Source organism: Anabrus simplex, chromosome 13 (assembly GCF_040414725.1).
Source record: "Anabrus simplex isolate iqAnaSimp1 chromosome 13, ASM4041472v1, whole genome shotgun sequence".
NCBI classification, from domain to species: domain Eukaryota; kingdom Metazoa; phylum Arthropoda; class Insecta; order Orthoptera; family Tettigoniidae; genus Anabrus; species Anabrus simplex.
The window spans coordinates 38,883,207-38,904,144 of record NC_090277.1 but is presented as its reverse complement, the minus strand read 5'-3'; the positions used below and the strand labels follow the sequence as shown (position 1 = coordinate 38,904,144).

Sequence of the window (20,938 nt, the reverse complement as noted above, 5' to 3'; positions counted from 1 at the left end):
GTTGCTTCAGATCTCCCCACGTGATTGGTCGCGGAGGAATCAACTCCAGTATGCGGACTCTGGTATAGCGTAGTTGACTTTCAGTCTGTGCAGTGATGTGTTCCCCGTCAAACATGCCACGACGACAGAGAAGAGCACGCTATCAACAACTGTCGCCGTTTGAGAGGGCTCGGATAATTGGGCTGTGTGAGGCTGGATTATTGCTAAGGACTGTCGCTGCACGTGTTGGCCGACAGGCATCTACGGTACAACGTGTATGGCAGCAGTGGTCAAATGAAGGTACCCACACTCGTAGACCTGGCACAGGCCCAGCGCGACAGACAACTGTGTGAGAGGATCGCCGCATCATACGGATGGCCCGGATGGAACCCCATGCAACAGCAGCGCAAATTCGAACAGCTGTGGCACCCCACGTCACACAACAAACAGTTGGTAATCGCCTGCGTGCAGCTGGCTTACGATCCCGTGTACCTGCAGAAGGTGTTCCACTGACCCCACAACAGCGACGTGTAAGGCTGGCCTGGTGTCGAGAAAGATCGACGTGGGTCGACGAATGGCATAGGGTCGTCTTTAGTGATGAATCGCGCTTCTGTCTTGCCCGCAGTAATCACCGGAATCGTGTGCGTCGACGTACCGAGGAGACAGGCCGCCCAGATCTTATTGTCGAGAGGCACACAGGGCCAACACCAAGCATTATGGTCTGGGGAGCTATTGGCTTTAATGTGAAATCACAATTAGTGCTTGTTGAGGGCACTATGACTGCGCGGCAGTACGTTGATAGGGTACTCAATCCAGTGGTTGTCTCTATGATGGCGAACATTGCTAATGGGATGTTTCAGCAGGACAATGCCCGGGTTCACACTGCAGCCATCTCCAGAGAAGCTCTCCACAACATGGCCCGCCAGATCCCCGGACCTCAGTGCTTTGAACATGTGTGGGACATGATGGGTCGACAACTGGCCAACCGTCCTCAGCCACCCACAACTCTGGAACAACTGACCCGTGCAGTGCAGCAAGCATGGGCCACTATTCCTCAGGAAGCGATCCAGGGCCTTATTGACTCCATGCTTCGACGAATTCATCAATGTACTGCAGCTCGTGGTGGGCACATCCTGCATTGCTTGTTGTCCAAACTTGCGGTCAGAGGGACCTGAAAGTGTAATCATTGAATGACAACTGAACACTCGTCCTGCATGTTTAATTGCAGCAATGTAGCACCACTCCTTCTGGGTGTTGCAATTTCCATTTTCTTTAGTGTATGTTTAAAATGTTAAAATTTCCTAATGCTAGTCAGTGATATTCTAAAGTTGAGATAGCCTATGGCCAGTATAGGTACTGGCATGAAATACTGGCTTTTGGAGTATCATGTAAACCTTTCTTATTCCTTTATTTTTAATTTGACTTTTGATATTTTTAATTCTGTCTGTGGACTACCTGCTCCCTCTTCCGGAGCACGGGTGATCCGTGGAACATAGGTAGTGTGAAATTTTTAGCCAGTGGTATGTATGAATAGTGTACTTGATAACCTAATGCGCAGCCTCTGCAGGTGGAAATCATGAAATGAAAAGTACGTTCCTGTGGACGTAAAGCTGAAGGTCTCTTGGCTAAGATCACGATATCAGCAGTCATCTAAAACTACAGGCTTGCTCGACCGTTTAATTGAATGAATACCTCAATCTCTGTTCTAGATTCCTATCACCTTCAGAACATCAAAGGGCTTGGACAAGTCAACATTGTGAAATGCCTTTTCCAAACCTATTACTCCTGTAGGCTATACGTAAGCTTGTGCTCCTTTAGATGATCTTCTTCAATCAAACGAAGGGTCAGTATTGTGCCAATTGTTCCAAATTTTTTGAAGAGAACGTTCAAACCGATTATCTCCTATTTCTTCTTCATTTTAACTTCCATTTTATGCGCATGATTTGTGTAAAAATGTATAATAATAATAATAATAATAATAATAATAATAATAATAATAATAATAATAATAATAATAATAAGACCCGTGTGGGGATTTACTGGTTACCTCCATCGGGCGCGTCCCATTGGAATTGGGGAAGCTCGCTGGCTCTGCCGCCAGCAGAGTCAGAGGGTAGTAGGGAAATAAAATACCACCGTGAAAAAAAACTGGTCCCTTGCCAGGGTTACGGCGAAGACTGGTAAATGACCAGAAGCCAGAAAACATCTTGAGGCAACCTCTAGGGCTAACAACCCTAGTTGTAAAAGGATGGGTACCCGTCCAAAGCAAAGTCAAGTCAAAAAGCATGATGGCACAACATTTCAAGAAACATACCCCAGGGGGTAAATCTTCGGATAAATCCCTCGTCGTGAACGCCACGGCGCACGAGTCTCGTTCAGATTCTGGGGGAGACTCGACATCATGCAAGAGACGAGTCGGAGCGTCTCGGTGTACCCCGAAGAGTCAAAAACTCAGGCCAAAATCTAAAACCTTTCTAGCAACTTTCAACATAAATTCACTTACACAAACTGGCAAGCTGAAAACCCTCACCAAAGCTCTTCCCGAAAATCAGATATCCATAGTGGCCCTACAGGAAACAAGGTACCCAGATGAAGAGATTTTTGAATCTGAAGGCTACCGATTTTTCAAGAGCAAAGCGCAGAGAGGAATCCTCAATGGAGCTGTGATGCTTGGAACCGCGTTTGCTGTTAGAATCAAGATCCTTAAATCGGTTGCAAATTTTGAACCTGTGAATGACAGATTGTCTATACTCACAATTAAATGCGCGAACTAAACCTACGCCCTAGTTAACGCACATGCTCCTACAAACGATAAGAACAAGTCTGATCCAGATGAAGTTGATAATTTCTGGGACCTACTGGATGAAAAATTGAACAAAATCCCCAAACACCATGTCAAGCTTCTTTTGGGTGACTTCAATGCCCAACTAGGTCGTGAGCAGAAGTACAAGAAAGTTATAGGAAATTACCCTGCTCACAAAAGAACCAATCCCAATGGCAAAAGACTGGTGACCATTTGCGAAAATCACAACCTGCAGGTCATGTCGACCCACTTTCGCCATCTACCCAGAAAGCAAATGACTTGGCGTTCTCCCGTCCAAGCTCTCGGGGAGTTCCAAATTGATCATGTTGCGATCTCCAGGAGAAACAGCCCTGAGATTATGAATGTCAAGGTAAAGAAAGGCATCAATGTGGCCTCAGATCATTATATGTCTCTTATCAAATTCAAACCAATTCCCGCAAACACAAGGAAGACAACCAAACAGATCACACGCTTCGACAATGATAAACTTCGGCAAAGGGTCGAGGAGTTCCAGGAGAAGGCTAGACCAAATGACTGTGACTTTAACAACGCCAAAGTCTCCTTGTTGAGGCCGCCAAAGACGTTGCAGAAATCAAGAGAAGCAAAAAGCATGCCTGGTGGAATAGTACCTGCGAATCAGTCCTCCAAGAAAGACTCAATGCGTGGAAACAGTACAACTCTACGAAATCAGAAAATGATTGGGAAACCTACAAAACCCAACGTGCCCAAGCAGCTAGGGTGTTCAGAACTGAGAAACGTAAATACGAAAAATCTGTCATTGAAAAGATAGAACAAAACTTTAGGAAGAATGAAAGCAGAGAGTACTACAGAGTCTTCAAACGCAAACTCACTGGCTATAAACCACCATCTCTATGCTTTGAGCGAACGGACGGCACACTGGCAACGTCAAATGAAGAAAATTGCAGCATTCTGGCAGATTACTTCAAGAATTTACTTAATTGCTCTAAACCGCAAAACGCCATTGAGACCAAGGAACCCTTACTCAGGTACCCAGATTCCAGACCACCCGACAGAAATGAAATCAAGCGCCACATTGCCCGTCTCAAAAATATCAAAGCGCCGGGGGAAGACTCAGTAGTAGCAGAACTATGGAAATATGCCCCAGAAGAATCACTTGATGTCTTGCAAAAGCAAATAGAAGAAATTTGGAACAAAGAGACCCTACCCGAAGATTGGAAAATAGCTTTGATCCATCCATTACACAAAAAAGGCAGCATGAAGAACATCAACAACTACAGAGGAATATCTTTGCTACCCGTGACTTACAAAATTCTATCACTTGCCATCCTGGAGCGTTTGGAAGCACAAGTCGAACATCAAATAGGTGAATACCAAGGAGGGTTCAGAAAAGGTCGCTCAACAGCTGAACAGATCCAAAATCTCAAAATGATCATCAGATATTGTACACTAAGGTCCAAGCAGTATGTGTCTGTCTTTGTGGACTTTAAGAAAGCGTACGACTCCATTGACCGGGAAGTCCTGCTAAACATCTTAAATGAATTTGGAGTTGATTTGAAACTGCTGGCATTAATTAGAGCCACCCTGACCGATACAAAATCCAAGGTGAAGTTCCACAGATGTCTCTCGCATTCCTTTGACATCAAAACAGGAGTCCGACAAGGGGATGGGCTATCCCCGATACTCTTCAACTGTGTTCTTGAAAAGATCATCAGAACCTGGCGGGTGAGATTACAGGAAACCAACTACAGTCCATTGAGAATAGGAACCAAATCCAAGGGGATCGCAACAGACTGCTTAGCATTTGCCGATGATATTGCTGTTCTCTCAAACGACATAGAAACCGCTAAAGCTCAAGTTGAAATTTTAAAGGAAATTGCCGAACAAACTGGTTTGCAGATATCGTTTGAGAAAACAGAAGTAATGACTAACATCAAAGAGGCTCCACCAAAACTCCATACAAAATACGGGGACATCGCCCGAGTAGACAAATTCAAATACCTGGGTGAGATCATCATGAAAAATGGACTGGACAAAGAAGCACTTCAGGAGCGAGTACGCAAACTGGAAATAGCCTACCAAACATCCCGCACAATCTACAACAAAAAATGCCTTTCCCAAAACACCAAGATACGTCACTATGAAACAGTTCTGAAGCCAGTAGTTCTATATGCAGCCGAAACCCTGTCTCTAAATGCCAACAAAGGACTCCTTGAAGAACTGGAGAAAAGAGAACGCAAAATTGTGAGAGGAATCTTGGGATCAAAGTACAGAAATGGAATCCATCAAAAGAGATCCAACAAGGAAGTCTACAGCAAAATAGAGAAAATTACCGACACAATCAGAAAAGGACGGGCACGATTTTACGGTCATCTGAAAAGAATGGATGGAAGAAAGTTAACTAAAGAAATCTTTCACTTTTTTGATTCAAACCTCAAAACCACAATTCCCTGGTTTAGAAATACCAAAGAAGACCTGCAAATGCTACGTATCTCAGCTGAGGATGCCTTTAACAGAGATCTCTTCCGCAAGAAAATATTGACGAACGGGCTAAACCGAGACGAGCAGACACGGTGCCCCTTGGACAGAGGAGCGTAAGCAGGCCCACTCACAAAGAATGAGGGAAATTTGGGCTCTAAAGAAGGCCAAGTTCAGTGTCAAATGCAACAAGACTTAACGTGGTCCTTGATGGCCCCAGCGAATTATATATATATATATATATATAATAGAAAGAGATCCAGCAGTAACTGTGAGAACGTTTCTTTTCTAGTTGTTTTACGTCGCACCGAAAACAGATAGGTTTATGGCGACAATGGAACAGGAACGGCCTAGGAATGGGAAGGAATCAGCCGTCGCCTTAATTAAGGTACAGCTCCAGCATTTGCCTGGTGAGAAAATGGGAAACCAGGGAAAACCATTTTCAGGGCTGCAACAGTGGGGTTTGAACCCACTATCTCCCGGATGCGCGCTACTAACTGCACGGCCAACTCGCCCGATGTGAGAACGTTTAAGCCTATATTAATTTCAGGTAGAAAATAAAGTATACTGCAATTTCCATAATATTTTTGTTCCAATTTTTATCTTAACGTTCCCTCAAATATTAATATATTTTGTACAAAAATTATAGCTGCGATGAGACTCAAACTCACATCTACGAGGTTCGCAGACAAGTACGGTGACCACTACACCACCACTCCGCTTCGCTGTGATGTAACTCCCAAGTATACCGTATATGCCTTGCACTGGAATAGGGGATTCATCAATTTTATATTATAGCTGATAATGGCCATCCAAGGCTGAAACTAGTTCCAAGTTTAGAAACTGTAATGTAAACAATGCATAATATAGTACTGAATAGGCGGACCATTAACACGTTCAGTACCTGCTTCTGAGCGGGACACTTGAATGCCTGGACCAGCCATTTTCATGCCCGGCCCTCTTGACGTGCATCACTTAATAAAAATTACAATTACTCCTAAACTATGAATGTTAGAAAAATGATACTTCGTGCTTACCTCTAGTAAATATTTAGGGTGTGATATCTGGTGTCACAGGTTTCAAAATACATCTAATTTTATACAGCCTATCTGTATTTTTGGCGTAATGATTACTGTCACTGAAGTGAAGAAATGAAAGCATATGAAGGAAGCGTATTCGGAACATTGTTTTAGAAAATATCGGAGTATGAAAAACAGGGTCTTCCGTCCAGTATATTTTTTATCAGGATTTTGGACTAATCGATTTCCACGATTGCATGATCGAATTCTTTGTGAAAGGCCGGGGCGCCGCACTCACCACTTGACTCGCGTATAGATTGGTCTGGTCACACATACTGATAAAATTCGTCATTCATGAAAATACTCATGTAACTCAAAATATCCTGCTTATTTTCTATTTGAACATTTATAACTGAATTCTCTGTAAATAGTGGAGCAGGTGGACAATAACTAGGATGATATGTATCAGGCACTTCACCTTCCTCCATAGGCCTATCGGATTTGGGAATCGGAATTTCCTCGTCACACTCACTTTCACTATCCAAGTCTATTTGAGGAATAAGTTCATCACCAGAATAATCATTGTGAACAATATGTAATAATTTTCCGTAAGGAACTTTGTTTTATAAGCCATTATACTACACTCGGTAAGAACGACACGCACTGCATTGAAATCTCAAGTACCAACTTGACGCGCGAGGAAGTACTGAGATATTCCCGCTAAAGCAGCTAAGATAACATGAGCCCACTCAACGCCAGGGTTATCTCAAAAAGGTAAACCAACTTCCTGCTACAACCAGTAACGCTGACTAAGGTGTAAGACTGCACAGATGACAAATATAAACAGCATTGCTTCGCGCGGAACATTAAACGTCTTACACCGTCCACGGCCTGCAGCATAGGAGCAAGCTTAAACGTCTCACGCGGTCCGCGGTCCGCAATGAGTTAAAACAAAAGTTTAATTATTATTGTGATCATAATTCAGTATGGATCAAAACCATGGACTTTTATATTATTTCAGCCCCGTACGAAAAAATCAGTCATTTCCTTAAGATTAGCATTCTGTAAAAGTAATTACAATGAAAATTTTATTGATTGCTAGTTGAAAAAGTAAATTGTAATTGTGAGTAATAAATTTCTCAGTATCACTAATAACAGCTATGAAACTCTTCAAACTCAAAATCTTGCCAATAATGTCATACAGTACAGAACTTGTTTTGGGACTGCCTTACCACAGCCAAGCAGTTAGTGTGCTGGCCTTTGGCCACAGGGATCCTGGGTTTAATTCACAGCAGGTTCGAGAATTTTACCCATCAAAGGTTAATTTTGATGACACAGGAGCTTGGTGTGTGTCGTCTTAGCATCATCACGACACGCAGGTCACCTACAGGCGTTAAATCGAAAGACCTGCGCCTGGCGAGCCAAACATGTCCTCAGACACTTCCGGCTCTAAAACCCACACGTCATTTCATTCACCGAAAGGAATCACACAGATATAGGAAAGAGTCAAATCCACTTTCTTAAAAAGGGTGATGAGCTTCTCAAAATATACTTCTTCATGCCATACGTATAAGCCCGAGAATCATTTGCTATTGAAGATATACGGCACCTTTCATTACTTCCAAACACATGTGCCTACAAGAGCCTCCTGAGAGATTTGCAAAAGAAAAGGGAAGATATATGGTCGGGTTTCTATCGCACAGACAGAAAATGGGTACAACCTAATTACATTCTCAGACATACTATAACGTACTTTGCAATGCACGGGTTCTACCATGGGATATGTATAATAGAGAAATACCACTGTATCAATGACCAATGTGTGTGTAACTGTGTGGGAAATCCTGGCATCGATATCATGCTCTAGATTGTGATAAAAGACAGTTGTCATTGACAAAATTCTGTCAAGATTGAACATGCACACTGTGCTAAATTCTTCTTATCATTATTAAAATATTTCTCAGATACCCCTAACTGTAATTCAGCCTGATTACTTCTTCCCTGTACTCTTCCCATCACAGACTACATCTGAAATGAGTCACAAGCTTACTTAAATTTAAACAATCTTTAACAATAAAGAAAGAAAAGGATAAAACCCACCTTTTCAATACTATATATACCGTGAAAATGTTTACATTTCTGTTAAATCATCACGTTTATGAACTTTTGGCACCGGTTTCAACAAAACTATATGTCATCATCAGCCAAGGACAAATTATACAAAGACAATAAAATACATTGATCATGACTCTTATAGTAATATCACAATAGTAGTTTAGGAAATATACGTGATAAAACTTTGTATAATTTGTCCTTGGTTGATGATGACATATAGTTTTGTCCAAACCGGTACCAAAAGTTCATAAACGTGATGATTTAACAGAAATGTAAAAATTTTCACGTAATATATAGTATTGAAAAGGTGGATCTTATCTTTTTCTTTCTTTACTGTGAATCTTGATTCAATACGGAACCCGAAGAATGAAATTCTTAACGTTAAATGATCTTTAACGTACAGCTAATGAGCCAGAATGTCAATACAAAGGGGAAAAATTGCAAATTGCAAACTCAATTTTGTTTTCTTGTACTTATAAACTACACTAGTGTCCAAAAGTTAAGCATAAGTTACGAGCAAGCAGGGCAACAGGAAACAGACCGCAAATCGCACGACAGGAGTGTTCCCTGCTTTGAATAGCAGCGTAACCACAAGGTAAACACAGCCAGTGCCTCAGTCATGTTTGCCCTGTTATAGTGTGCAGAGTGTAGCCTCGTTGTGAACGTGACAACATAGTGGCACAACAATGCCATTTGGACCCCATTTTGCCGGGTAGAATACTCGGCTGCCTGGAGGCAGGCCTGAAACAGACCAAAGTTGCTGTATCCTTGAATGTGCCACAAAGTGTGATTTTCAGGCTTTGAAGACGATTTTGAGACACAGGAGATGTTAGAGAGGTAACTTAAAAGGGTAAAGAAGTAACTTTAACAGGAGATGCTAGTCATAGGCCAGTACCAAGTCGACCAAGGGTAACCACCCCACAGCAGGACTGAAATCCGGCCTCAACCGCCCAACGAAATCGTAGTGCACCTGCAAGTCAATTGTGAGGCTCAGAACAGCAGGGCTGTTTGCCCGACGTCCAGCAGTGTGTGTCTCGCTCACTCCAGCACAGAGATGGGACCGTTTACTGTGGAGCTGTCAAAATCGAAATCGGACCACAAATGAATGGAGGCATGTACTCTTCACAGATGAATTCCGCTTCAGTTTGCAGAACGATTCCCATCACACATTAACCCCTCAGCGTCGGAGCCGTTTAAAGAGCTTCCTACCCCGCGGCCGGATGAGATTTCAACTACGCGTGACTGAAATACATTGATTCACTTAAAGCGTTACTACTAGTATAAGAGTAGCGCGATATTCATGAAATTTGGAATTCCTTATGGTAGAACTATGTACATGAAGATAATTACATAATTGTTTCACATTTCCTTAGTAATTTAGTACCGTGTGATAGAGTTCGAAGCACTCTTCGAGACAGAGACCGAAGGCACACTCCTGGCAGCAGTACACCGATGTCTTCTTTTCACCGTGTTTTGAACACACGATACGTCTCTGAGGTTTGGATTTTTCACTCTTGGGTGCTAATTTCCTGATAAAACGTATTTCCTGCAACCTTGGAACTGTATTATCTGATGCGCACCGGCCTTGAATATTTCGTTTCCCGCCCGAGAAGCGAATTTTGTACTATGTAATCAAACCATCCATCAGCTGAAACTGATAAGATATCTGCTCAATGTTTGTCCCTGTGACTTGTCTAAATATTACTGGAGAATCTAGGAATCATAATTCACTGTTGAAAACTTCCCTTTGACCTGTATGCGTATCTATAGTCTCGTACACGAAAATTCTAATGCTGGATCCTCCTCATCGTCACTCTCTTAATTTACCACTGCATCGGCCACAGCCACATCATCTATTTCATTATCACTACTGCTAATACTGCCACTACTACTTCCGACTAAACTTTCATTTGAATTATACAATATTTCAAGCACGTTACTCTCAGGCCATTGAGCGCGGTGCGTCACACAAGCTGATGAAGCTGCAGCAGGACTGAAAGCGGCAGGACGAAACTGAATGAGGGGAATAACATTTATGACGAATCAAACCAACTCGATACATATTTCAGATTAAAAGGTTGATACATCGTCTTTAAAATGAGATATATACCATGAACAACTGCTGCTCGTGTCGTATGGCAGAAAGCAGCACTAACTGATGCCTACACAGAGCACTCGTGGAAAGTTACGAAAAAACTACAAGCTGAGAAATAAAGACAAATATAATAAATAAACCGCACTCTTAATACAAAATTAGAGCAAAGAACATCACACGAAAAGACAAACTTCCCAGATCATCATTTCTTTATTTTATTCTGTGGGAAAGAATGAAGCAAATGGACTATTAAAAAAGCAGGGATTGGTGCTCAGACATAACTGACAAATACTTATCCTTGCAAAAGCAACTACACTTTAACGATTTTCAATTCTTATTTAGAACACTGATAAACCCGAAAATGTCTTCTTGGAAACAAAACAATTTGCATATCCATAACACCAAAACTCTTCGCGCTACAGCCGTAAATGCAAAAGCATGTATGGGTCTATACCACATATAGAGGTTGGCGGCTACGGAAGAAAAGGGCGTCTATACCACGTATAGAGGTCGGCGCTGAGGGGTTAATCTGGAGAGAACCAGGTAGCCGATACAACCACAGGTTTCTTGGTAATGACAAAGTCTCTCATAGTGCATAGGAACTACCAGTGGCTCCAAGTAGCCTACACAGTGGCCTCCACTGAATGCACTAGTCATGCGCCTTGGTGGGTGTGCTATGTACCAACTGATGAGCCCAACTTAGCACACGGGGGCAAAACGCTGGCAACCAAGAATGAGTTAGCTGGAAAATTTATAATGTCCAATAACGGACCATTTATACTGATATTACAACCACAGGAACATCGTGGAACGGAACCGGTACGGTGGTGGTGGCGTCATGGTGTGGCGCGGCATCATGTTGAATAGTTGTACCGACCTGCACATCTTCATGGGTTGTCCGAGGAACACTGTTACGCTCGGAGATACAGGGATGAGGTACTGAGATCACATGTTCGACTCTTCTGAGGTGCGGTGGATCCAGACTTCCTCTTAATGGACGATAATGCCCAACTGCACCGCGCTGCTCTGGTGGATGAATTTCTGGCTGGGGAAGACATTCATCACATGGACTGGCCAGCAAGGTCTGCAGATCTGAATCCTGGGAGGCGAGTTGCCTCCTGTCAGCCTCCACCAAGGACCATTCAAGACCTTCGCATTGCCCTTTCGGAGGAATGGGATCGACTGCCGCAAGAGCTCTTGGACCATCTGATAGAGAGCATGCCACGTCGCTGCAAAGCATGTGTGGCCATTAGGGGTAACCATACACAATATTAACAGCATATTTTGTTGTGGAAGACATTGCCTAGTTTTGTTAGTTGTTGTCAACGGTGTACCTTAGCTATCAAAACCTTTCTGACACTATTTTTTTGGACATGTTGTGTGACATATGGTGTGTGACTCAGCTTCTGTTTGTTCAGCAACCCGTCGTACATTCCTATCAGATGGTATGGCCTTGTTTAGTGATTATGCTTAACTTTTGAACACTAGTGTATTTTTTTACTTATGGAACTACTCCTGTGTTGTGTAACCAATGCTAAACAGAGTTTTCTTTTCCTGCTAGTTGCTTTACGTCGCACCGACACAGATAGGTCTTATGGCGACGATGGGACAGGAAAAGGCTAGGAGTGGGAAGGAAGCAGCCGTGGCCTTATTTAAGGTACAGCCCCAGCATTTGCCTCATGTGAAAATGGGAAACCATGGAAAATCATCTTCAGGGCTGCTGACAGTGGGGTCCGAACCTACTATCTCCCGAACACTGGATACTGGCTGCACTTAAGCGACTGCAGCTATCGAGCTCGGTAAAACAGAGTTTAACTTGACAGAAAGAATTACCACCATAGACTTAAGATTATGGTCAAGATTCCTTCCTTGTATCTCAGATGGAAGATAGAGCAACAAAGGGGAAAAAAGAAAGCCTGCATATTATAATAGCAACAATTAATAATAAAACTTTTGTAGTGTGTCACACCCCTCAAAACTCAAAATGAGTTAAAATCATCATCATCATCATCAAATCATGCCAGACAAGTCAGTAATAGCTGAGCACGCCCAATCGCTGGATCATGATGTTTGAGCTCTTACCCACTATATAAACACTACACATCTGGATTACACAGGAAGCTGTGGAAATACATAAAAATCCTAACAATTTCAACAGGAACACTGGCTATCAATTAAGTAATACGTGGCTGCCAGCCATTAAGGATTTGCGTAGGTATTTTTCTTCCCTGCCCTTTCTATATTATTATTTTGTTTCGGTGTTTTCCAAACTCGTACATTTGTCATCACCAGTTGGTTCATTCCAAACTACGTTATGTGTAAATGTCATACTTTAATAATGTGTGTACGCTGGTTATGCCCCCTCCTCTCACACCGTCTCACATCATTATCATCCTCTGGTTTTTTCCACATACTTTCTTTCCATTCTTCAGCTCTGTTGTACTCTATGCTAGTGTCTTTCATTGCATTTTGTTATATTACCTTATAATTATTTCTTCTACAATCTTCACCCCTGATTCATCTGTTATTTCATACGCAAACATGGTGTAACGGAACATCTTAATTGGAACTTAATGTTGTGCTCAGTTTCTGCCTGGAGTGCTGTGCCAACATACAGTGAGCCCCCTGATGACGAAAGAGCGTACCACTGCAGGTCCAACGGTAAAATATTCTTAAATTCAAATCCTCATTATTGTAGATGACTTCCTCGTGGACAGTTGAGATTTTCTTCTAAAGACGCGGAGCAAAGTTCTCTACGAAATCTAAAGAGTTACACCTTATTTTCTTGACATGGCATAAGTACAGGCTGTGAAAGCATCCATGTTTAAAATCATCTAGTTTGTTATATTTTGAGGCAGCTCACCACAAAATATATTAGGTAAGGAGAAAATCTTTTAAGAGGCAAAAACCTGGGGGAGCGATGAGTAGGAAGAAGTGCCTTTTGGAGGCTAAATATATAATGACATCTTAATAGGAAGGAGATTGCTCTTAAAAGCTAAAATTGTAGAGAAGATCCACCAGCACTACTTAAGAAAACATTTTTGAACTTTAATAATAATAATAATAATAATAATAATAATAATAATAATAATAATAATATGTTATTGTTTATGTCCCACTACCCACTTTTTGGCAGTTTTCGGAGATGTTCAGGTGCCGGAATTTTGTCCCGCAGAAGTTCTTTTACATACTAGTAAATGTACTGACAAAGGGCTGCTATATTTGAGCACCTTAAAATACCACCGGACTGAGCCAGGATCGAACTTGCCATGTTCGGATCAAAAGGCTATTGCCTCAACCATCTGAGCCATTTAGTCTTGCTTTTGAATTTTTCCTTACCCTTCAGATAATCTGTATAATTGAGCAGGGTCTATTACATGTACAGGCAAAGCGTGACACATGCCCACGCTTCCCCCACAAAGCTACTGACAAAATAATTTTTACCTATTACATATATAAGTTGTTTTAAACTTTATATAAGATCTCATTTCCTACGCATATGACCAAAATCACAGACTACAGGCAAGAACAGAACATGGAATCAAGTTCCTGGGATACAAACATTCTGTGACAAAGGTTCATGTACCAGACCAGTCTTCCCAAAATTTTACCTGAAGTGATAAAATGAAATGGCGTAGTGCCGGAAGATCCCAGGACGGGTTTGGCTCGCCAGGTGCAGGTCTTTTGATATGATGCCTGTAGGTGATCTGCGCGTCGTGATGAGAATGAAATGATGATGAAGACAACACATATACCTAGCCCCCGTGTCGGGGAAAGTAACCAATAATGGTTAAAATTTCTGACCCTGCCGGGAATCGAACCCGGGACCCCTGTGACCAAAGGCCAGCACGCTAACCATTTAGGCATGGAGCCGAACGCCTGAAGTGATGTTCTGGTGGAAGTAGGTTTGAAGTTTAACAAATGTCTGGGGCACATGTATGTGCTGTCACCCTTGTGTGATGTCAGTGACAAGACATCCTTACAGGTTTCTTTCCTCACCCCCCCCCCCAATGTCCTTCTGTGGTGGCACACAATCCTCTTGTTTGCGATTCTGGAGTTAGTTCATTTTGTAGTCTTGATCATGTTACAAGAAAGTTGCATTTTAATTTACAAGGTATGTTTAACACTGAAAATAGAGCCAACATCATGTCTTATTTTCATGTATTTTCAGTCATTTGTGAGCATTATTGTCGTGTGAAAGTGTCACAATGAACGACGTGATGTAGATACTCAATATGTATAGTTCTAAGTAATGAAAACAATCTTGGTCAAGCAATTAGAACCTTCAGGACCAGAAATATGCATGAAAGAAGTGATCAGTGATAATAAGAGCTAGGTCATGAAACAAGTGAGCAGTGGTAATAACGGATCTCTTACCATGATCTTCACTAGATCAACGTACGAAAATATTGAGTGGACTTGTGGTTGTTCGAAAAACAATTAATTCTTTTGTTTGGAGATTTTTTTGCAGATGCATATGGTACATTTCAACAACAATATTCCGTATCCGTCTCAAATGTCCAGTTACACCGTTTAACGTGATTTGACAGTTGCTTTGAAATCCTTATAGGGGAATTATTCAAAATGGTACATTTTTATTTACGATACAAAGACACAATTGCGTCCCTCCTTAATTTGTAATTCCTTGCGAAGATGAGTTCTTTCTTTTCTAAATAAAATTAAAAATCCACACCACCGTCAAGACTGTTAAGGTTATGGATGCATAAACATTACCTAAATTTACGAACTTACTACACAGAGAATATCTCTCCAATGAATTAAAAAATTGCCTTCAAATCATCTAACTTTTCTCGTTAACTTGAAATCAGAATATTTCTCTAAAGCGATGTTAGGAACCACTGCACGACACTCGATTCTGGAAAATATCTAGCAAGACTAACACTACGTGAATTTATTAAATCGTCATGCAAGACTAATTATACGAGAACACATTACGATAGTTATCACGATTTTTAAACACAACAATATTACTCTCGCCTCACACCAAAATAGCCTGATTGTCCCGTATGATAGGAAAATAACTAGATTAGAGAAAAAAAATCGCTTACCAGGTATTAAACTTGATCCTCTTTTATATGAAAATTATAGCGAAGCCAAATCGGACATACAGACCGATTTCAGAGTCTAAATAGCTGTAACGAGCATCTTAACTTCACCACGCTGCCCGCAAAGTTCGGAATTAAAGTAGAGATGCGTAACTCTTGAATGACTCGTTCAGAATGAACGCTTCACTGCTACGAAGTGTGAACTAAGCAATCAATTACAATGAACTGGCAGTTCAAATACTTCACAGTTCTCACATTTCATAACATTCACAACTCATTTGATTCGTCTGTCGCTCGCTCCTTCTCTTCCCGCCCCCACTATCTGCATCATTCATTATCCCTTCTGTTCCATGCCCATCCTACCTGTCAACTGTGTTCCAAACACGTACTTCCTTCTTTATATGAGGCAGGCGTCTGTTTAACTTTTCCTTGTCCCTGTCAACCACAATGTTGTGCGCGGGTCCTGTAAGCTATTGGATGTCCATAATTACACGGCTCTGCAGTCTGTTGGTAATTAAATGTTTATGAACCTTTATTGGGTGGAGTGAGAGAGATACTGTGAAGCAAAGAGAATGAGTGAAGTAGCTACTGAATGATATAAGCAGCTTCGTCAGTAGAGATAATACGCGACACTTACGTATTTCGCCTTACTAAAATGGGAGACAATTCGACGGTGCGCTCCTAGTGACTTGACCTGAACAAATCGCGCTAAATTCAAATATCAATGGAAATGTATATATGGAAATGGATAAATAACTTACGTCTAGAAAGAAAGTGTTATTGAGATATTATCTTCGAAGTTGCTAAAGCAATTCTGGATAAATGAATGAAGAATTATTTAAAAGGTCATTATTCAAGGACTGAAATTAGACATATAAACAAGAAGTGTAATGGACTGGTGTGAAATAGCTTGATTTTTCATTTATGCATTACGTTTTTAGCTTTAGCATTCCTGCCTGAACTCTTACGGTTGGCTTTGTCTTTTTTCTCATTTAAAAACATTGTATCATCACACTTGTCAATAAAAAAAATCGGCACATTCCTTACACATATGATACAATGAATTAACATTTAATAGCTGGACAATTTTCCTCTTAACATGAAGCCTACTAACAGAAAGAAAATCTATAAAATTCCGGCTTTAATCTGAGAAGAGGGATAAAGGAAGAAAAGTATGAAAATGTTGTCGATCGTGATGCTTTAAGGAATATTTACGTACAATTAGAGCAAAAATGTAACGTACCCTTGGCTGTATTGTCGAGGATTTCTAAAATCGCTGGCCTGGAAATGATCTGAACAGATCTTATAATTCTTATATAAGCGTAACGTCCCTTCTTTCTTGTACATGTTATCCAAATCGCTTCTGTGACATTTCAAAAACCACAGATCACACCTACAACAACACATCGGTATTGAAGGTTAACTGCTACACTATAGAATAAAATATGCGTATTACATTTTATGCCAGTTAAAATATGGGTCGAGCAGGTCAGAAGATTATGAAGTACTATAAAAATCTCTGTCACTGGAAGAATATATTTGCAAACACAATATTACTTACATGTTCTTGTCACGAGGGAACCTGAAGAATGACCGCGCATTTTTCTCTACTTCGTAATTACTGCAGCCAAACACAGCACATACCTTTCGCCTCATGTTGGGAGGAGATATCAAGGAATGACACACACTACTATTTATTTATGTCAACTCACTGAAAACGCATAAATAACACCAAAAACTTCAAACAAAAATACACGTGCTCTTATGAGAGAATCAGTACTGTTCAGGTCTATCCGCTAGAGTGAGCTCCAGTAGCTGTCCATCGATATCTCGCTCAGTGTCGCGTATTATCTCTACTGTATTTGGTAGAGATGAGCTTAATCGATATTTCAGAATATCGGTGACAGGCGTATCAGTGACACAAAAATATCTGTGACATTTATCTGTGATTCAGTCACAGGAAGCACGAGCATATGATTATCGTCACGGTCACTCTTTGGTCGTGGGACGGCCAGTATGGAAATACTGTACTTTTATATAGTTGATATGATGACAGTGCCGGGTAGTATTTTTCGGAAGATTCGGGACGTTAGAATTGGGAAAAATAATATTCGCATTTATAATTTGAAGTTTTAATAATGCATGGGGGAAGGGTTGTTAATATGATGCGCAATAAATTAACGAATGGAATGTGAATACCCATGTCGTGTCTCCGGGATACCAATTATTTACAGTAATCACTGTACGTAGGTGTAAAAAAAAATTACGAACCTAATACCAAGATTCCTCCCATATACAGGGTTATTCAGCAAAGGTGTCTACCTCAAATAACTCGTGAACGGTTAAAAATATTGACATTTTTTTTTTCACTTTCAGTAATGTCAAATACAGTAGAGACAATACGCGACACTGAACGAGATATCGAGGGACAGCTATTGGAGCACACTCTAGCGGATAGACCTGAACAGTACTGATTCTCTCATAAGAGCACGTGTATTTTTTGTGAAGTTTTTGGTGTTATTTATGCGTTTTCAGTGAGTTGACATAATTAAGTAGTAGCGTGTGTCATTCCGTGATATCTCCTCTCAACATGAGGGGAAAGGTATGTGCTGTGTTTGGCTGCAGTAATTACGAAGTAGAGAAAAATGCGCGGTCGTTCTTCAGGTTCCCTCGTGACAAGAACCTGTAAGTAATATTGTGTTTGCGTATATATTCTTCCATTGACAAAGAGATTTTTATAGTACTTCATAATCTTCTGACCTGCTCGACCCATATTTTAACTGGCATAAAATGTAATACGCATATTTTATTGTATAGTGCAGCAGTTAACCTTCAATGCCGATGTGTTGTAGGTGTGATCTGTGGGTTTTGAAATGTCACAGAAGTGATTTGGATAAGGTGTACAAGAAAGAAGGGGCGTTACGCTTATATAAGAATTATAAGACCTGTTCAGATCATTTCCAGGCCAGCGACTTTAAAAATCCTCGACTATACAGCCAAGGGTATGTTACATTTTTACTCTAATTGTACGTAAATATTCCTCAAAGCATCACTATCGACAACATTTTCATACTTTTCTTTCTTTAATCCCTCTTCTCAGATTAAACCCGGAATTTTATAGATTTTCTTTCTGTTAGTAGGCTTCATGTTAAGAGGAAAATTGTCCAGCTATTAAATGTTAATTCATTGCATCATGTGTGTAAGGAATGTGCCGATATTTTTATTGACAAGTGTCTTAATGTGATCATATGATGTTTTTTTAAATGAGAAAAAAGACAAATCCAACCGTAAAAGTTCAGGCAGGAATGCTAAAGCTAAAAAAGTAATGCATAAATGAAAGATCAAGCCATTTCACAGCAGCCCATTTCATATCTTGTTTATGTGTCTAATTTCAGTTTTTGAATAATAACCTTTTAAATAATTCTGCATTCATTTAGCCTGAATTGCTTTAGCAACTTCGAAGTTAATATCTCAATACCACTTTCTTTCTAGACGTAATTTATTTATCCATTTCTGTATATACATTTCCATAGATATTTGAATTTAGCGCGATTTGTTCAGGTCAAGTCAATAGGAGCGCCACCGTCGAATTGTCTCCCATTTTATCAAGGCGAAATCCGTAAGTGTCGCGTATTTTCTCTACTGTATTTGGTAATGGTACCAAAGGGCTAATAATCGGACTTGATGAAGTTAATATTTTCTCTGAGATCATGGTACTAACTTCCCTCTTTTAAACGGTACTACACTATTCTGCACACATAGCCTTAAATCTACAAACATTACAAAATCACCTCCGCGATTATTTTGAAAAATCGGACAACCTCGAAAAAATATTATGTATTCAAACAAGCCTCATTTGTCACCTGAGGACTCATCTGTTCGATTGGCGCTACGTGTGAAACATGAGCTAGCTACAGTTGCTAAACAGGTGTTCTCTCTACTGTGCTCACAAATACACTATAATAAAATGTATGACTTAGAACCTTTATATCGCCGTAGGTAACTGTTAAATGAAAAACGGATATAGACCTTGAGCTACAGCACATAACATAGCCCTGTGAACGTGATCCAAGTACACACCTTAAACGATGTTTTTTTGCTAGTGGCTTTACGTCGCACCGACACAGATAGGTCTTATGGCAACGATGGGATAGGAAAGGCCTAGGAGTTGGAAGGAAGCGGCCGTGGCCTTAATGAAGGTACAGCCCCAGCTTTTGCCTGGTATGAAAATGGGAAACCACAGAAAACCGTCTTCAGAGCTGCCGACAGTGGGATTCGAACTCTTATCTACCGGATTCAAGCTCACAGCCGCGCGCCTCTAACCGCGCGGCCAACTCGCCCAGTAAACGATATTTTGTCACAGAAACTTCTGTCACAGCGTATCTGATATATCAGCGACTGAAAAATATCGGTGACAAAGTAGCAGGCTGTGATTTATCGACCATCTCTATTCGCCAGGCATCATTACAAATACCGTTGCCTACGAGATATACAAGGACTGGTCATAGCTACTAATTTGTCCTTGAAAAAGCGGCCCGACCGTGTTCACGGGTTGGCCGCTAGATGTCAGGTTTCCGTTCTGCTCTTGACGGACTTTAACATTGTGATATGCGGAGTAATTGTGATGCTGTGTTGATTTTGTGCAATTTATTGTGAAAATTGTTTCTGTCGGTGAGTGTCTGTGGGGTTGAGAAGAAGATGCACTGTTATGTACCTCTCTATTTCGAATGAGACTAAAAAAGCATGAAAATTGACGTTCCATAATTTCCCTTCCGAGTGCGGGTAGGGGGGGGGGGAGAAATGGAAGCAAACTATTTCTAGGCAAAGTGATATAGTAGGATCTCTTTAGGTACCTAGCAATTCTTCTCATAAAACAGATTTCAGTGGAAGCACATCAATCGAATTTTCTTCTGTTTTCATTGTGTATCCTGTTCACAAACAGGAAAATGTCAACACAGGAAGCGTACAGCTCCCAAAAATGATGTATTGCCATCAAAATGTAGTAAAAGTTCCGATTCAGATAACTATGAACATACCATATCTTCATACGTCAGGCACAAACAAAAAAGGAGTACAAGTCTCGTTTCTATATCAAGGAAAGTCTACGAGTATCTCTGTTAAATCTAAAAAATACATGGATGAGAAAATTAAACCTCAGATTACAGAAAATAATCTATAAATTGAGAAGTAGGACACGGGTGATGAAATCAGAAAAAAAGGTTTACGGTACGGTATCTGAACTTGACCAAAAAGCAAACCAAATTGAAAAGCATGCTAAAATTGGTCATTTAGGAGCTTTATTCCTGTTAGAACGAATTTAATTTTCTTCTTCTTTCTTCATCCGTTTACCCTCCAGGGTGGGTTTTTCCCTCGGACTCAACGACGGATCCCACCTCTACCGCCC

General features: G+C 40.8%; 1 protein-coding gene across 5 annotated transcripts in view; it reads right to left on the bottom strand.

Annotated features, from left to right (window-relative positions):
- LOC136884700 (zinc finger protein 714) overlaps positions 1-15,646 on the bottom strand; it is a 242,411-nt gene extending 226,765 nt beyond the window's left edge. For 4 of the 5 annotated variants that reach the window (XR_010861407.2, XM_068229978.1, XM_067156976.2 and 1 more), the window contains exon 1: positions 15,538-15,646. The gene's annotated coding sequence lies outside the window, so the exon portion shown is untranslated. Of the gene's footprint in view, positions 1-14,845; positions 14,888-15,537 lie in introns of those variants that run through there. The other variant, XM_068229977.1, reaches the window with a different exon arrangement.
- Between the last annotated feature and the right edge of the window lie 5,292 nt (positions 15,647-20,938).